The sequence below is a fragment of the Eschrichtius robustus genome, chromosome 5 (assembly GCF_028021215.1).
Source record: "Eschrichtius robustus isolate mEscRob2 chromosome 5, mEscRob2.pri, whole genome shotgun sequence".
Classification (NCBI taxonomy): domain Eukaryota; kingdom Metazoa; phylum Chordata; class Mammalia; order Artiodactyla; family Eschrichtiidae; genus Eschrichtius; species Eschrichtius robustus.
This window is the reverse complement of record NC_090828.1, coordinates 115350325-115367598: the sequence shown is the minus strand read 5'-3', so window position 1 is coordinate 115367598 and position 17274 is coordinate 115350325. Positions and strand designations below refer to the sequence as shown.

The 17274-nt window shown below is 43.0% G+C and overlaps 1 pseudogene; it reads left to right on the top strand.

Annotated features, from left to right (window-relative positions):
• Window positions 1-2119: 2119 nt before the first annotated feature.
• LOC137765399 (protein CDV3 homolog pseudogene) lies at window positions 2120-3465 on the top strand (annotated as a pseudogene).
• Window positions 3466-17274: the final 13809 nt, after the last annotated feature.

Here is a 17274-nt window from a genome sequence, read left to right as displayed (position 1 = left end):
AGATAAGGAACACACCCGTTATAAAGAAATCACATTACGATTAACTTTTTAACCTGTTCCTTACAACACTAGTGCTTAGGAAATGTATTGGAGGCAGAAGCAGTCAAGGGTACCTTAGGGTTAGGGTTAGGTATATGGTACGGCTCATGGTACGGGTTCGGGTCGGGTGTGGGTATGTCGTAGGTTATGGTTTAGGGTTAGGTTTAGGGTTAGTTTTACCGTTAGGGCTCGGTTTTAGGGTACAGGTTAGGATTAGGCTACGTGTTAGGGTAACGGTAGGAGATAGGGTTAGGGTACGCGTTAGGGTTAGGCTATTTATTAAACCTATCCCACTCTCTAGATACCACTTAGCACGTAAAGGAATATTATTTGGGGTCCAGCCATGTATAAGACTTTAGACATTAGGATAACAGAAGGAACACACCCATTATAAAGAAATCACATTAGGATTCTCTTTTTAACCTGTTCCTTAAAACACTAGTGCTTAGGAAATCTATTGGAGTCAGAAGCAGTCAAGGGTAGCTTAGGGTTAGGGTTAGGGCTAGGGTACTATTTAGGGTACGGGTTTGGGTACGTCGTGCCGTATGGGTTAGTGTTAGGTTTAGGGTTAGTTTTAGAGTTAGAGCTCGGTTTTTTGGTACGGGTTAGGATTAGGTTACGTGTTAGGGTTAGGGTAGGGGTTAGGGTTAAAGTACGCGTTAGGGTTAGGGTATTTATTAAACCTATCCCACTCTCTAGATACCACTTAGCACGTAAAGGAATATTATTTCGGGTCCAGCCATGGAGAGGAGTTTAGACACTAGTATAAGATAAGGAACACACCCGTTATAAAGGAATCACATTACGATTATCTTTTTAACCTGTTCCATAAAACACTAGTGCTTAGGAAACCTATTGGAGGCAGAAGGAGTCAAGGGTAGCTTCGGGTTAGGGTTAGTGTTAGGGTTAGTGTTAGGTTACGGCTTAGGGTACGGATTCGGGTACTGGTTCGGGTACGGCGTAGGGTATGGGTTAGTGTTAGGGTTAGTTTTAGGGTTAGGGCTCAGTTTCGGATACGGTTTAAGATTAGTGTACTTGTTAGGGTTAGGGTACGGTTTAGGGTTAGGGTACACTTTAGGATTAGGGTATTTATTAAACGTATCCCACTCTCTCGATACCACTTAGCATGTAAAGGAATATTATTTGTGGTTCCCCCATGGAGAAGAGTTTAGACACTAGGATAAGATAAGGAACACACCCATTATAAAGAAATCACATTAGGATTCTCTTTTTAACCTGTTTCTTAAAACACTAGGGCTTAGGAAATCTATTGGAGGCAGCAGCAGTCAAGGCTAGCTTACGGTTAGGGTTAGGCATATGGTTAGGGTACGGCTTAGGGTACGGATTCGGGTACGGCATAGGGTATTGGTTAGAGTTAGGGTTAGCGTTAGTTTTAGGGTTAGGGCTCAGTTTAGGGTACGGCTTAGTATTAGGGTATGTGTTAGGGTTAGGGTAGGGGTTATGGTTAGGGTACGCATTAGGTTTAGTGTATTTATTAAACCTATCCCACACTCTAGATAACACTTAGCACGTAAAGGAATATTATTTGGGTTCCAGCCATGGAGAAGTGTTTAGACAGTAGCAAAAGATAAGGAACAAACCCATTATAAAGAAATCACATTAGGATTCTCTTTTTTACCTGTTCCCTAAAACACTAGGGCTTAGGAAATCTATTTGAGGCATAAGCAGTCAAGGGTAGCTTTGGGTTAGTGTTAGGGATAGGGTTAGTGTTAGGGTACGGCTTAGGGTACGGATTCGGGAACGGGTTCGAGTATGGGTTAGGGTTAGGGTTAGGGTTAGGGTTAGTTTTAGGGTTAGGGCTCGGTTTAGGGTACGAATTAGGATTAGTGTAGGTGTTAGGGTTAGGGTAGGGGTTAGGGTTAGTGTACGCATTAGGTTTAGGGTATTTATTAAACCTATCCCACTCTCTAGATACCACTTAGCACATAAAGAATATTATTTGGGGTCTAGCCATGTAGAAGAGTTTAGACATTAGGATAAGACAAGGAACACACCCATTACAAAGAAATCACATTAGGATTCTCTTTTTAACCTGTTCCTTAAAACACGAGTGCTGACTGGAACCTCTGGCCCGCACGTTCCCTTTGCCCTCCGGCTGCGGAGCGGGCGGGATCCTGCACCGCTGTCGCTGCAGCCCGGGCGGGCGGGGCGGCGGCAGCGGCACGCGAGCCCCAAGGAGGGCCGTACCACCGTTCGCCAGCACGCGGGGGGAGCCGCTCGCCCCAACGCAAACGCCTCGGCGACCCCGCGGGGCTGAGGCGTCGCCGCGCCCGGGAGCTTGAGCGCCGAGCCGGCCTCGACCCCGAGCTCGGAGCCCCGCGGGCAGCGCCCGCCGCCGGCCCCACCCATCCGGGCCGAGGAGGCCGCGACCATGGCTGAGATGGAGGAGCGGAGCCTGGACAACTTCTTCGCCAAGAGAGACAAGAAGAAGAAGAAGGAGCGGAGCAACCGGGCGGCGAGCGCCACGGGCTCGGCGGGCGGCGCCGGCGGGAGCAGCGGAGCCGCGGGCGCGGCGGGCGGTGGGGCGGGCGCGGGGACCCGGCCGGGCGACAGCGGGACCGCGGGCGCGGGGGCCACGGGCCCTGGGGCCGCCACCAAGGTTGTGACAAAGGATGAAGATGAGTGGAAAGAATTTGAGCAAAAAGAGGTTGATTACAGCGGCCTAAGAGTTCAAGCAATGCAAATAAGTGAAAAGGAAGAAGATGAAAATGAAAAAAGAGAAGATCCAGGTGATAACTGGGAAGAAGGCGGAGGAGGTGGTGGTGGTGTAGAAAAATCTTCAGGTCCCTGGAATAAAACAGCTTCGGTACAAGCACCTCCTGCTCCAGTAGTTGTTACAGAAACCCCAGAACCGACAATGACTAGTGGCGTGTATAGGCCTCCTGGGGCCAGGTTGACCACAACAAGGAAAGTCCCCCAAGGACCACCAGAAATCTACAGTGATACACAGTTCCCATCCCTGCAGTCCACTGCCAAGCATGTAGAAAGCCGGAAATACTGAGCCTTCGTAAGGGTTGACTACCTCAGATTTGCTGCATTCATTGTGGACTTCATGTGGATCACAACTTCTGGATAAGAAGGTTACAGCTTTTAAGTGTCGATGTGAAACTTGAAACCAGCTCTACTGGATTCCTATCAGAAATTCTGCAGAAAGTCAGCCATCTGGGTTCTGATCTGCTGTAAAAGATGAAGATTTAAGTGACCTTAATTAACCTGTCCTGTGCCCCATTCATAAGGAACACTCTGTAGTGGGTATTAGACTTCCCGGAACATGCCGCTCTCAAAAGAACTGATGTGTTCAGATAATCTGTGTAGGGCTGTGATTTATAATTTAAACTTTGAGTTGTATTCTGAGGTAACCACAAATTAAATTCAACCAAACTCGGGTCACCAAGTGGGAAAAGGGGTGGGGAGGGAATAATCTTATTTTTTTTAGTAATTTTTTATTTGGGTAGTGCTTTTTCTGTGTTCCATATTAAAGCTTTTTTTTTTCTTTCTTTTTTTTCTTTCTTTTTTTTGCTTTGACTTGGAATAGTTCTTTGACAGAGCATATTGCTTGGCTAAGTAACCTGAAATATGCATTGGAATTGTGAAACGTCTCGTGAATTTGCCAATCCCTAGAGCAGAACCAGATGGCCTTTGATGTAAAGGGCAGTAGATGCAGGGGGCTCTACTTCAGGTGCTGCTAAAGCTTCCTCTAATCAGGTCTAAGTTGTATAGTAAACTGGTGGAAAGAGTATATTTTCTGCTCAGGCCAAGGGAGTCACAGATGTGTCCTTATAAATTCAAAGCAGTGAGAGCAGAACCTCAACCTAAAACCCACTGAAGTTTCATGGATCTTGCATGATCTCTGACAAGAATTCCAGATGCACTTGTGCCCAAACGTTTAAGGTATTAGACGCAGTGATTGTCCCAGCCTAGCTCTGTCATCAACCTCCTGGTGTGTCTTTTTATGGTGTTCATTTGGAGAGTCGGGGGCGAAAGACAGGTGATGTAGCACTTCTGTTTTTAATGATTACAGCTTAAACTATCCAGTAATTTTTAGTCCTGGAAAAGGACATCAGGACGCTACCCAGGATTACTGAAAAGTCTTTCCATCTAATGAGATAGTCTGGTAATTTCCTAGTTTTGTATCTTCGGTTCAATAGAAATATTTCAAAGTGGCTTGTGACCACTTGATGCAGAGTCTGGGTTTCTCTATAATAAAATCCCTTTGCCAAATGTAGGAGTTGCAGACTTGCTACTGGCAAGAGTGAAGCAAATGGGTGAGTAAAACTCCTGATGTGGGAGCATTTTCCTCTAGGAGTTCAGTCTTGATAAGTGTCAGTGCAGGAATCGCACTCCTAGGAGTGTTACAGAGTCATCTGCTGTCAGATGCAAACCATATCTGGGCAATAATGTTGGCATTATTTGAAGTGGCAGGCAGGATGCCTACGTTCTGGTGTACTTGGGTGAGTAGCTGAGCCAGCCAAGGAGAGGTTGGATGAGTGAGAAAGGATTCTTGGTTAATCTGAAGACTTCATTTGAGAACCAGAAATCTTTTAACAAGTAACCTCTTGGACCTTGAGCCACATATTTCCCCTAAAAAGTATGCATTTTTTTCCAGCAAAACTTTGTTGGGGGTTATGTTATTGAGGAATGAGATGAATATGTGGAAATGTTACTTAATGGCATAGAAATCTGAAGACCTGCAGGAGATTTAAAAATTCCAACCCTTGTTATAACTTTTTAAAAGATTGTGAAATTATCAAAATGCACATGAATCAAGTTTTAATATGCTGTATGATGGGTGGATGAGGCTGTCCATTGTACCATTTCTTTCTTTGAATTCTCAGGCATGGTTTGGCAGTGCAAAAACTCTGTAACATTAACAAATTCAATAAAAAGTAAATATGTAAAAAAAAAAAAACAAAAAAAAAACACTAGTGCTTAGGAAATCTATTGGAGGCAGAAGCAATCAAGGGTAGCTTAGGTTTAGGGTTAGGGATAGTGTACGGCTTAGGGTATGGGTTCTGGTACGGTGCAGAGTATGGGTTAGGGTTAGGGTTAGGGTTAGTTTTACAGTTAGGGCTCGGTTTTGGGTACGGGTTAGGATTAGGTTACGTGTTAGGATTAGGGTAGGGGTTAGGGTTAAGGTACGCGTTAGGGTTAGGGTATTTATTAAACCTATCCCACTCTCTAGATACCACTTAGCACGTAAAGGAATATTATTTGGGGTCCAGCCATGGAGAAGAGTTTAGACTCTAGGTTAAGATAAGGAACACACCCGTTATAAAGAAATCACATTACGATTAACTTTTTAACCTGTTCCTTACAACACTAGTGCTTAGGAAATGTATTGGAGGCAGAAGCAGTCAAGGGTACCTTAGGGTTAGGGTTAGGTATAGGGTACGGCTCATGGTACGGGTTCGGGTCGGGTGTGGGTATGTCGTAGGTTATGGTTTAGGGTTAGGTTTAGGGTTAGTTTTACCGTTAGGGCTCGGTTTTAGGGTACAGGTTAGGATTAGGCTACGTGTTAGGGTAACGGTAGGAGATAGGGTTAGGGTACGCGTTAGGGTTAGGCTATTTATTAAACCTATCCCACTCTCTAGATACCACTTAGCACGTAAAGGAATATTATTTGGGGTCCAGCCATGTATAAGACTTTAGACATTAGGATAACAGAAGGAACACACCCATTATAAAGAAATCACATTTGGATTCTCTTTTTAACCTGTTCCTTAAAACACTAGTGCTTAGGAAATCTATTGGAGTCAGAAGCAGTCAAGGGTAGCTTAGGGTTAGGGTTAGGGCTAGGGTACTATTTAGGGTACGGTTTTGGGTACGTCGTGCAGTATAGGTTAGTGTTAGGTTTACGGTTAGTTTTAGAGTTAGAGCTCGGTTTTTTGGTACGGGTTAGGATTAGGTTACGTGTTAGGGTTAGGGTAGGGGTTAGGATTAAGGTACGTGTTAGGGTTAGGGTATTTATTAAACCTATCCCACTCTCTAGATACCACTTAGCAGGTAAAGGAATATTATTTCGGGTCCAGCCATGGAGAGGAGTTTAGACACTAGTATAAGATAAGGAACACACCCGTTATAAAGGAATCACATTACGATTATCTTTTTAACCTGTTCCATAAAACACTAGTGCTTAGGAAATCTATTGGAGGCAGAAGCAGTGAAGGGTACCTTAGGGTTAGGGATAGGGTTAGGGTACTGCTTATGGTAAAGTTTCGGGTACGGGTTCGGGTACGGCGTAGAGTATGGGTTAGGGTTAGGGTTAGGGTACGCGTTAAGGTTAGGTTATTTATTAAACCTGTCCCACTCTCTAGATACCACTTAGCACATAAAGGAATATTATTTTGGGTCCAGCAATGGAGAAGTGTTTAGACAGTAGGAAAAGATAAGGAACACACCCATTATAAAGTAATCACATTAGAATTCTTTTTAACCTGTTCCTTAAAACACTAGTGCTTAGGAAATCTATTGGAGGCAGAAGCAGTCAAGGGTACCTTAGGGTAAGGGATAGGGTTAGGGTACTGCTTATGGTAAAGTTTCGGGTACGGGTTCGGGTACGGCGTAGGGTATGGGTTAGGGTTAGGTTTAGTTTTAGGGTTAGGGATCGGTTTAGGGTACGGGTAAGTACTGGGGTACGTGTTAGGGTTACGGTAGGGGTTAGGGTTAGGGTATGCATTAGGGTTAGGGTATTTATTAAACCTATCCCAATCTCTATATACCACTTAGCATGTAAAGGAATATTATTTGGGGTCCAGCCATGGAGAATAGTTTACAGACTAGGATAACATAAGGAACACACCTATTATAAAGAAATGACATTAGGATTATCTTTTTAACCTGTTCCTTAAAACACTAGTGCTTACGAAATCTAATGGAGGTAGAAGCAGTCAAGGGTAGATTAGGGTTATTGTTAGGGTTAGGGTACGGCTTAGGGTACGGGTTCGGGTATGGCTTAGGTTTTGTGTTAGGGTTAGGATTAGGGTTAGTTTTAGGGTTAGGGCTCGGTTTAGGGTACAGGTTAGGATTAGGTTACGTGTTAGGGTTAGGGTAGGGGATAGGGTTAGGGTACGCGTTTAGGTTAGGTTAGTTATTAAACTTATCCCACTCTCTAGATACCACTTAGCACATAAAGGAATATTATTTTGGGTCCAGCCATGGAGAAGAGTTGAGACACTAGTATAAGATAAGGAACACACCCATAATAAAGAAATCACATTGGGATTCGCTTTTTAATCTGTTCCTTAAAACACTAGTGTTTAGGAAATCTATTGGAGGCAGAAGCAGTCAAGGGTAGCTTAGGGTTAGGGTTAGGGTTAGGGTTAGGGTACGGCTTAGGGTATGGATTCGGGTACGGCATAGGGCATGGGTTAGGGTTGGGTTAGAGTTAGTTGTAGGTTTAGGGCTCAGTTTAGGGTACGGGTTAGGATTAGGGTACGTGTTAGGGTTAGGGTAGGGGTTAGTCTTAGGGTGCGCATTAGGTTTAGGGTATTTTTTAAACCTATCCCACACCCTAGATAACACTTAGGACGTAAAGGAATATTATTTGGGGTCCAGCCATGGAGAAGAGTTTAGACAGTAGGAAAAGATAAGGAACACACCCATTATAAAGAAATCACAATAGGATTCTCTTTTAAACCTCTTCCTTAAAACACTAATGCTTAGGAAATCTATTGGATGCAGAAGCAGTCAAGGGTAGCTTAGGGTTAGGGTTAGGATTAGGGTTAGGGTACTGCTTATGGTAAGGTTTCCGGTACGGGTTCGGGTACGGCATAGGGTATGGTTTAGGGTTAGGGTTAGGGTTAGGGATCAGTTTAGGGTACGGGTTAGGATAGGTGTACGTGTTAGGGTTAGGGTAGGGGTTAGGGTTAGGGTACGCATTAGGGTTAGGGTATTTATTAAACCTATCCCAATCTCTAGATACCACTTAGCACGTAAAGGAATATTAATTGGGGTCCAGCCATGGAGAATAGTTTACACACTAGGATAACATAAGGAACACACTTATAATAAGGAAGTGACATTAGGATTCTCTTTTTAACCTGTTCCTTAAAACACTAGTGCTTAGGAAATCTAATGGAGGTAGAAGCAGCCAAGGGTAGCTTAGGGTTAGCGTTAGGGTTAGGGTACGGGTTCGGGTATGGCTTAGGTTTTGTGTTAGGGTTAGGATTAGGGTTAGTTTTAGGGTTAGGGCTCGGTTTTGGGTACGGGTTAGGATTAGGCTACGTGTTAGGCTTAGGGTAGTGGATAGGGTTAGGGTACACTTTAAGGTTAGGTTATTTATTAAACCTATGCCACTGTCTAGATACCACTTAGCACATAAAGGAATATTATTTTGGGTCCAGCCATGGAGAAGAGTTTAGACACTAGGATAAGATAATGTACACACCCGTAATAAAGAAATCACATTGGGATTCTCTTTTTAATCTGTTCCTTAAAACACTAGTGTTTAGGAAATCTATTGGAGGCAGAAGCAGTCAAGGATAGCTTAGGGTTAGGGTTAGGGTTAGTGTTAGGGTATGGCTTAGGGTACGGGTTCGGGCACGGGTTAGAGTATGGCATAGGGTATGGTTTAGGGTTAGGGTTAGGGTTAGTTTTAGGGTTAGGGCTTGGTTTAGTGTACGGGTTAGGATTGGGGTACGTGTTAGGGTTAAGGTAGGGGATAGGATTAGGGTACACGTTAGGGTTAGGGTATTTATTAAACCTATACCACACTGTAGATATCACTTAGCACGTAAAGGAATATTATTTGGTGTCCAGCCATGGAGAAGAGTTTAGACACTAGGATAAGATAAGGAACACACCCGATATAAAGAAATCACATTACGATTATCTTTTTAACGTGTTCCTTAAAACAATAGTGGTTACGAAATCTTTTTGAGGAATAATCAGTCCAGGGTAGCTTCGGGTTACAGTTAGGGTTAGGGTTAGTGTTAGGGTACGGCTTAGGGTACGGATTCGGGTACGGGTTCGGACATGGTTTAGGGTTATGTTTAGTTTTAGGGTTAGGGCTCGGTTTAGGGTACAGGTTAGGATTAGTGTAGGTGTTAGGGTTAAGGTAGGGGTTAGGATTTGGGTACGCGTTAGGGTTAGGTTATTTATTAAAACTATCCCACTCTCTAGATACCACTTAGCACGTAAAGGAATATTATTTGGGGTCCAGCCATGGAGAAGAGTTTAGACTCTAGGTTAAGATAAGGAACACACCCGTTATAAAGAAATCACATTACGATTAACTTTTTAACCTGTTCCTTACAACACTAGTGCTTAGGAAATGTATTGGAGGCAGAAGCAGTCAAGGGTACCTTAGGGTTAGGGTTAGGTATAGGGTACGGCTCATGGTACGGGTTCGGGTCGGGTGTGGGTATGTCGTAGGTTATGGTTTAGGGTTAGGTTTAGGGTTAGTTTTACCGTTAGGGCTCGGTTTTAGGGTACAGGTTAGGATTAGGCTACGTGTTAGGGTAACGGTAGGAGATAGGGTTAGGGTACGCGTTAGGGTTAGGCTATTTATTAAACCTATCCCACTCTCTAGATACCACTTAGCATGTAAAGGAATATTATTTCTGGTTCCCCCATGGAGAAGAGTTTAGACACTAGGATAAGATAAGGAACACACCCATTATAAAGAAATCACATTATGATTCTCTTTTTAACCTGTTCCTTAAAACACTAGTGCTTAGGAAATCTATTGGAGGCAGAAGGAGTCAAGGGTAGCTTCGGGTTAGGGTTAGTGTTAGGGTTAGTGTTAGGGTACGGCTTAAGGTATGGATTCGGGTACGGCATAGGGCATGGGTTAGGGTTGGGTTAGAGTTAGTTGTAGGTTTAGGGCTCAGTTTAGGGTACAGGTTAGGATTAGGGTACGTGTTAGGGTTAGGGTAGGGGTTAGTCTTAGGGTGTGCATTAGGTTTAGGGTATTTATTAAACCTATCCCACACCCTAGATAACACTTAGGACGTAAAGGAATATTATTTGGGGTCCAGCCATGGAGAAGAGTTTAGACACTAGGATAAGATAAGGAACACACCCATTATAAAGAAATCACATTAGGATTCACTTTTTAACCTGTTACTTAAAACACTAGTGCTTAGGAAATCTATTGGAGGCAGAAAGAGTCAAGGGGAGCTTCGGGTTAGGGTTAGTGTTAGGGTTAGTGTTAGGGTACGGCTTAGGGTACGGATTCAGGTACGGGTTCGGGTACGGCGTAGGGTATGGGTTAGGGTTAGGGTTAGGGCTCGGTTTAAGGTACGGGTTAAGATTAGTTTACTTGTTAGGGTTAGGGTACGGGTTAGGGTTAGGGTACGTGTTAGGTTTAGGGTATTTATTAAACGTATCCCACTGTCTAGATACCACTTAGAAGGTAAAAGAGTATTATTTGGAATCCAGCCATGGAAAAGAGTTTAGACACTAGGATAGGATAAGGAACACATCCATTATAAAGAAATCACATTAGGATTCTCTGTTTAGTCTGTTCCTTAAAACATTAGTGCTTAGGAAATTTATTGGAGGCCGAAGCATTCAAGGGTACCTTAGGGTTAGGGTTAGGGTTAGTGTACGGCTTATGGTACGGGTTCGGTTACAGGTTCGGGTACGGCGTAGGGTATGGTTTAGGGTTAGTTATAGGGTTAGGGCTCGGTTTAGGTTACAGGTTAGGATTAGGGTACGTGTTAGGGTAATGGTAGGGGATAGGGTTAGGGTACGTGTTAGGGTTAGGGTATTTATTAAACCTATCCCACTCTCTAGATACCACTTAGCACATAAAGAATATTATTTGGGGTCTAGCCATGTAGAAGAGTTTAGACATTAGGATAAGATAAGGAACACACCCATTACAAAGAAATCACATTAGGATTCTCTTTTTAACCTGTTCCTTAAAACACTAGTGCTTAGGAAATCTTTTGGAGGCAGAAGCAGTCAAGGGTAGCTTAGGTTTAAGGTTAGAGTTAGGGTTAGGGTTAGGGTACGGGTTCGGCTACCGCATAGAGTATGGGTTAGGGTTAGGGTTAGGGTTAGTTTTAGATTTAGGGCTCGGTTTTTGGAACGGGTTAGGATTAGGTTACGTTTTAGGGTTAGGGTACGCGTTAGGGTTAGGGTATTTATTAAACCTATCCCACTCTCTAGATACCACTTAGCACGTAAAGGAATATTATTTGGGGTCCAGCCATGGAGAAGAGTTTAGACACTAGGATAAGATAAGGAACACACCCGTTATAAAGGAATCACATTACGATTATCTCTTTAACCTGTTCTTAAAACTCTAGTGTTTAGGAAATCTATTGGAGGCAGAAGCAGTCAAGGGTACCTTAGGGTTAGGGTTAGGGTTAGGGTACGGCTTATGGTACGGTTTCGGGTACGGGTTCGGGTATGGGTTAGGGTTACGTTTAGTTTTAGGGTTAGGGCTCGGTTTAGGGTACAGGTTACGATTAGTGTAGGTGTTAGGGTTAGGGTAGGGGTTAGGATTTGGGTACGCGTTAGGGTTAGGGTATTTATTAAACCTATCCCACTCTCTAGATACCACTTAGAACGTAAAAGAATATTATTTGGAATCCAGCCATGGAAAAGAGTTTAGACACTAGGATAAGATAAGGAACACACCCATTATAAAGAAATCACATTAGGATTCTCTTTTTAACCTGTTCCTTAAAACACTAGTGCTTAGGAAATCTACTGGAAGCAGAAGCAGTCAAGGGTAGCTTACGGTTAGAGTTAGGGTTAGGGTACTGCTTATGGTACGGGTTTGGGTATGGGTTCAGATACGGCGTAGGGTATGGGTTAGGGTTAGGATTAAGATTAGTTTTAGGGTTAGGGATCGGTTTAGGGTACGGGTTAGGATTGGGGTACGTGTTACGGTTAGGGTAGGCGTTAGGGTTAAGGTACGTGTTAGATTTAGGGTATTTATTAAACCTATCCCACTCTCTAGATACCACTTAGCATGTAAAGGAATATTATTTGGGTCCAGCCATGGAGAAGAGTTTAGACACTAGGATTAGATAGGAACACACCCATTATAAAGAAATCACATTAGGATTCTATTTTTAACCTGTTCCTTAAAACACTAGTGCTTAGGAAATCTATTGGAGGCAGAAGCAGTCAAGGGTACCTTAGGGTTAGGGTTAGGGTTAGGGTACGGCTTATGGTTCGGGTTCGGTTACGGGTTTGGGTACGTCGTAGGGTATGGTTTAGGGTTAGGTTTAGGGTTAGTTTTAGGGTTAGGGCTCGGTTTAGGGTACAGGTTAGGATTAGGGTACGGGTTAGGGTAACGGTAATGGATAGGGTTAGGGTACGCGTTAGGGTTAGGGTATTTATTAAACCTATCCCACTCTCTAGATACCACTTAGCACGTAAAGAATATTATTTGGGATCCAGCCATGTAGGAGTGTTTAAACATTAGGATAAGATAAGGTACACACCCATTATAAAGAAATCACATTAGGATTCTCTTTTTAACCTGTTCCTTAAAACACTAGTTCTTAGGAAATCTATTGGAGGCAGAAGCAGTCAAGGGTAGCTTAGGGTTAGGGTTAGGGTTAGGGTACGGCTTAGGGTACGTGTTCGGTTACGGCGTAGAGTATGGGTTAGGGTTAGTGTTAGGGTTATTTTAGAGTTAGGGCTCGGTTTTGGGAACGGGTTAGGATTAGGTTACCTGCTAGGGTTAGGGTAGGAGTTGGGATTAGTGTACGTGTTAGGGTTAGGGTGTTTATTAAACCTATCCCACTCTCTACATAGCACTTAGCACGTAAAGGAATATTATTTGGGGTCCAGCCATGGAGAAGAGTTTAGACACTAGGATAAGTTACGTAACACACCCGTTATATAGGAATCACATTACGATTATCTTTTTAACCTGTTCCTTAAATCACTAGTGTTTAGGAAATCAATTGGAGGCAGAAGCAGTCAAGGGTACCTTAGGGTTAGGGTTAGGGTACGAATATGGTACAGGTTCGGATACGTCGTAGGTATGGTTTAGGGTTAGGGTTAGCTTTAGTTTTAGGGTTAGGTCTAGGTTTAGGGTACAGGTTAGGATTACGTTAAGTGTTAGGGTTAGGGTAGGGGTTAGGGTTAATGTATGCGTTAGGGTTAGGGTACTTATTAAACCTGTCCCACTCTCTAGATACCACTTAGTATGTAAAGGAATATTATTTGTGGTTCCCCCATGGAGAAGAGTTTACACACTAGGATAAGATAAGGAACACACCCATTATAAAGAAATCACATTAGGATTCTCTTTTTAACCTGTTCCTTAAAACACTAGTGCTTAGGAAATCTATTGGAGTCAGAAGGAGTCAAGGGTAGATTTGGGTTAGCGTTAGTGTTAGGGTACGACTCAGGGTACGGATTCGGGTATGGGTTCGGGTACAGCGTAAGGTATGGGTTAGGGTTACATTAGTTTTAGTGTTAGGGTTCGGTTTAGGGTACGGTTTAAGATTAGTGTACGTGTTAGTGTAAGGGTAGGTGTTAGGGTTAGGGTACGTGTTAAGGTTAGGTTATTTATTACACCTATCCCACTCTCTAGAAACCACTTAGCACATAAAGGAATATTATTTTGGGTCCAGCAATGGAGAAGAGTTTAGACACTAGTATAAGATAAGGAACACACCCATAATAAAGAAATCACATTGGGATTCTCTTTTTAACCTGTTCCTTAAAACACTAGTGCTTAGGAAATCGATTGGATGCAGAAGCAGTCAAGGGTAGGTTAGGGTTATGTTTAGGGTTAGGGATAGGGTACTGCTTATGGTTAGGTTTCGGGTACAGGTTCGGATACGGCCTAGGGTATGGGTTAGGATTAGCGTTAGGGTTAGTTTTAGGGTTAGGGATCGGTTTAGGGTACAGGTTAGTATTGGGGTACGTGTTAGGGTTAGTGTAGGTGTTAGGGTTAGGGTACGCGTTAGGGTTAGGGTATTTATTAAATCTATCCCACTCTCTAGATACCACTTAGCACGTAAAGGAATATTATTTGGGGTCCACCCATGGAGAATAGTTTACACACTAGGATAACATAAGGAACACACCTATTATAAAGAAATCACATTAGGATTCTCCTTTTAACCTGTTCCTTAAAACACTAGTGCTTAGGAAATCTATTGGAGGCAGAAGCAGTCAAGGCTAGCTTAGGGTTGGGGTTAGGGTTAGGGTTAGGGTACGGCTTAGGGTACGGATTTGGGTACGGCATAGGGCATGTGATAGGGTTAGGGTTAGAGTTAGTTGTAGGGTTAGGGCTCAGTTTAGGTTACGGATTAGGATTAGGGTACGTGTTAGGGTTAGGGTAGGGTTTAGGGTTAGGGTACGCATTAGGTTTAGGGTATTTATTAAACCTATCCCACACTCTAGATAACACTTAGGACGTAAAGGAATATTATTTGGGGTCCAGCCATGGAGAAGAGTTTAGACAGTAGGAAAAGATAAGGAACACACCCATTATAAAGAAATCACATTACGATTCTCTTTTTAACCTGTTCCTTAAAACACTAATGCTTAGGAAATCTATTGGATGCAGAAGAAGTAAAGGGTAGCTTAGGGTTAGGGTTAGGGTTAGGGTTAGGGTACGGCTTAGGGTACGGATTCGGGTACGGGTTTGAGTATGGGTTAGGGTTAGTTTTCGGGTTAGTTTTAAGGTTAGGGCTCGGTTTAGTGTAAAGGTTAGGATTAGGGTACGTTTTACGGTAATGGTAGGGGATAGGGTTAGGGTACGCGTTAGGGTTAGGGTATTTATTAAACCTGTCCCACTCTCTAGATTCCACTTAGCACATAAAGGAATATTATTTTCGGTCAGGCCATGGAGATCAGTTTAGTCACTAGGATAAGATAAGGAACATACCCATTATAAAGAAATCACATTGGGATTCTCTTTTTAATCTGTTCCTTAAAACACTAGTGTTTAGGAAATCTATTGGAGGCAGAAGCAGTCAAGGTTAGCTTAGGGTTAGAGTTAGGGTAAAGGTTAGTATTAGGGTACGGCTTAGAGTATGGGTTCGCGTACGGCATAGGGTGTGGTTTAGGCTTAGTGTTACGGTTGGTTTTGGGGTTAGGGCTCGGTTTAGGGTACGGGTTAAGATTAGGGTACGTGTTAGGGTTAGGGTAGGGGATAGGATTATGGTACACGTTAGGGTTAGGTTATTTATTAACCCTATTCCTCTCTCTAGATACCACTTAGCACTTAAAGGAATATTATTTGGGGTCCAGCCATGGAGAAGAGTTTAGACACTAGGATAAGATAAGGAACACACCCATAATAAAGAAATCACTTTGGGATTCTCTTTTTAATCTGTTCCTTAAAACACAAGTGTTTAGGAAATCTATTGGAGGCAGAAGCAGTCAAGGGTAGCTTAGGTTTAAGGTTAGGGTTAGGGTTCGGGTACGGCTTAGGGTACGGGTTCGGCTACGGCGTAGAGTATGTGTTATGGTTAGGGTTAGGGTTAGTTTTAGAGTTAGGGCTCGGTTTTCGGAACAGGTTAGGATTAGGTTACGTTTTAGGGTTAGGGTACGCGTTAGGGTTAGGGTACGCGTTAGGGTTAGGGTATTTATTAAACCTATCCCACTCTCTAGATACCACTTACCATGTAAAGGAATATTATTTGGGGTCCAGCCATGGAGAAGAGTTTAGACACTAGGATAAGATAAGGAACACACCCATTTTAAAGGAATCACATTAGGATTCTCTTTTTAACCTGTTTCTTAAAACACTTGTGCTTAGGAAATCTATTGGAGGCAGAAGCAGTCAAGGCTAGCTTAGGGTTAGGGTTAGGGTTATGGTTAGGGTACGGCTTAGTGTACGGATTCGGGTACGGCATAGGGTATGTGTTAGAGTTAGTGTTAGAGTTAGTTTTATGGTTAGGGCACGGTTTAGGGTACGGGTTATGGTTAGGGTACGCATTAGGTTTAGTGAATTTATTAAACCTATCCCACACTCTAGATAACACTTAGCACATAAAGGAATATTATTTGGGGTCCAGCCATGGAGAAGTGTTTAGACAGTAGGAAAAGATAAGGAACACACCCATTATAAAGAAATCACATTAGGATTCTCTTTTAAACCTGTTCCTTAAAACACTAGGGCTTAGGAAATCTATGTGAGGCATAAGCAGTCAAGGGTAACTTCGGGTTAGTGTTAGGGTTAGGGTTAGTGTTAGGGTACGGCTTAGGGTACGGATTCGGGTACGGGTTCGAGTATGGGTTAGGGTTAGTTTTCGGGTTAGTTTTAGGTTTAGGGCTCGGTTTAGGGTAAAGGTTAGGATGAGGGTACGTTTTAGGGTAATGGTAGGGGATAGGGTTAGGGTACACGTTAGGGTTAGGGAATTTATTAAACCTATCCCACTCTCTAGATACCACTTAGCACATAAAGGAATATTATTTTCGGTCAGGCCATGGAGATTAGTTTAGTCACTAGGATAAGATAAGGAACACACCCATAATAAAGAAATCACATTGGGATTCTCTTTTTAATCTGTTCCTTAAAACACTAGTGTTTAGGAAATCTATTGGAGTCAGAAGCAGTCAAGGATAGCTTAGGGTTAGAGTTAGGGTTAGGATTAGTGTTAGGGTATGGCTTAGGGTATGGGTTCGCGTACGGCGTAGGGTATGGTTTAGGTTTAGTGTTAGGGTTAGTTTTGCGGTTAGGGCTCGGTTTAGGGTACCAGTTAAGATTAGGGTACGTGTTAGGGTTAGGGTAGGGGATAGGATTATGGTACACGTTAGGGTTAGGTTATTTATTAACCCTATCCCTCTCTCTAGATACCACTTAGCACTTAAAGGAATATTATTTGGGGTCCAGCCATGGAGAAGAGTTTAGACACTAGGATAAGATAAGGAACACACCCATAATAAAGAAATCACTTTGGGATTCTCTTTTTAATCTGTTCCTTAAAACACTAGTGTTTAGGAAATCTATTGGAGGCAGAAGCAGTCAAGGGTAGCTTAGGTTAAAGTTAGGGTTAGGGTACAGCTTAGGTTACGGGTTCGGCTTCGGCGTAGAGTATGGGTTAGGGTTAGGTTTAGGGTTAGTTTTAGAGTTAGGGCTCGGTTTTCGGAACAGGTTAGGATAGGTTACGTTTTAGGGTTAGGGTACGCGTTAGGGTTAGGGTACGCGTTAGGGTTAGGGTACTTATTAAACCTATCCCACTCTCTAGATACCACTTAGCACGTAAAGGAATATTATTTGGGTTCCAGCCATGGAGAAGTGTTTAGACACTAGGATAAGATAAGGAACACACCCGTTATAAA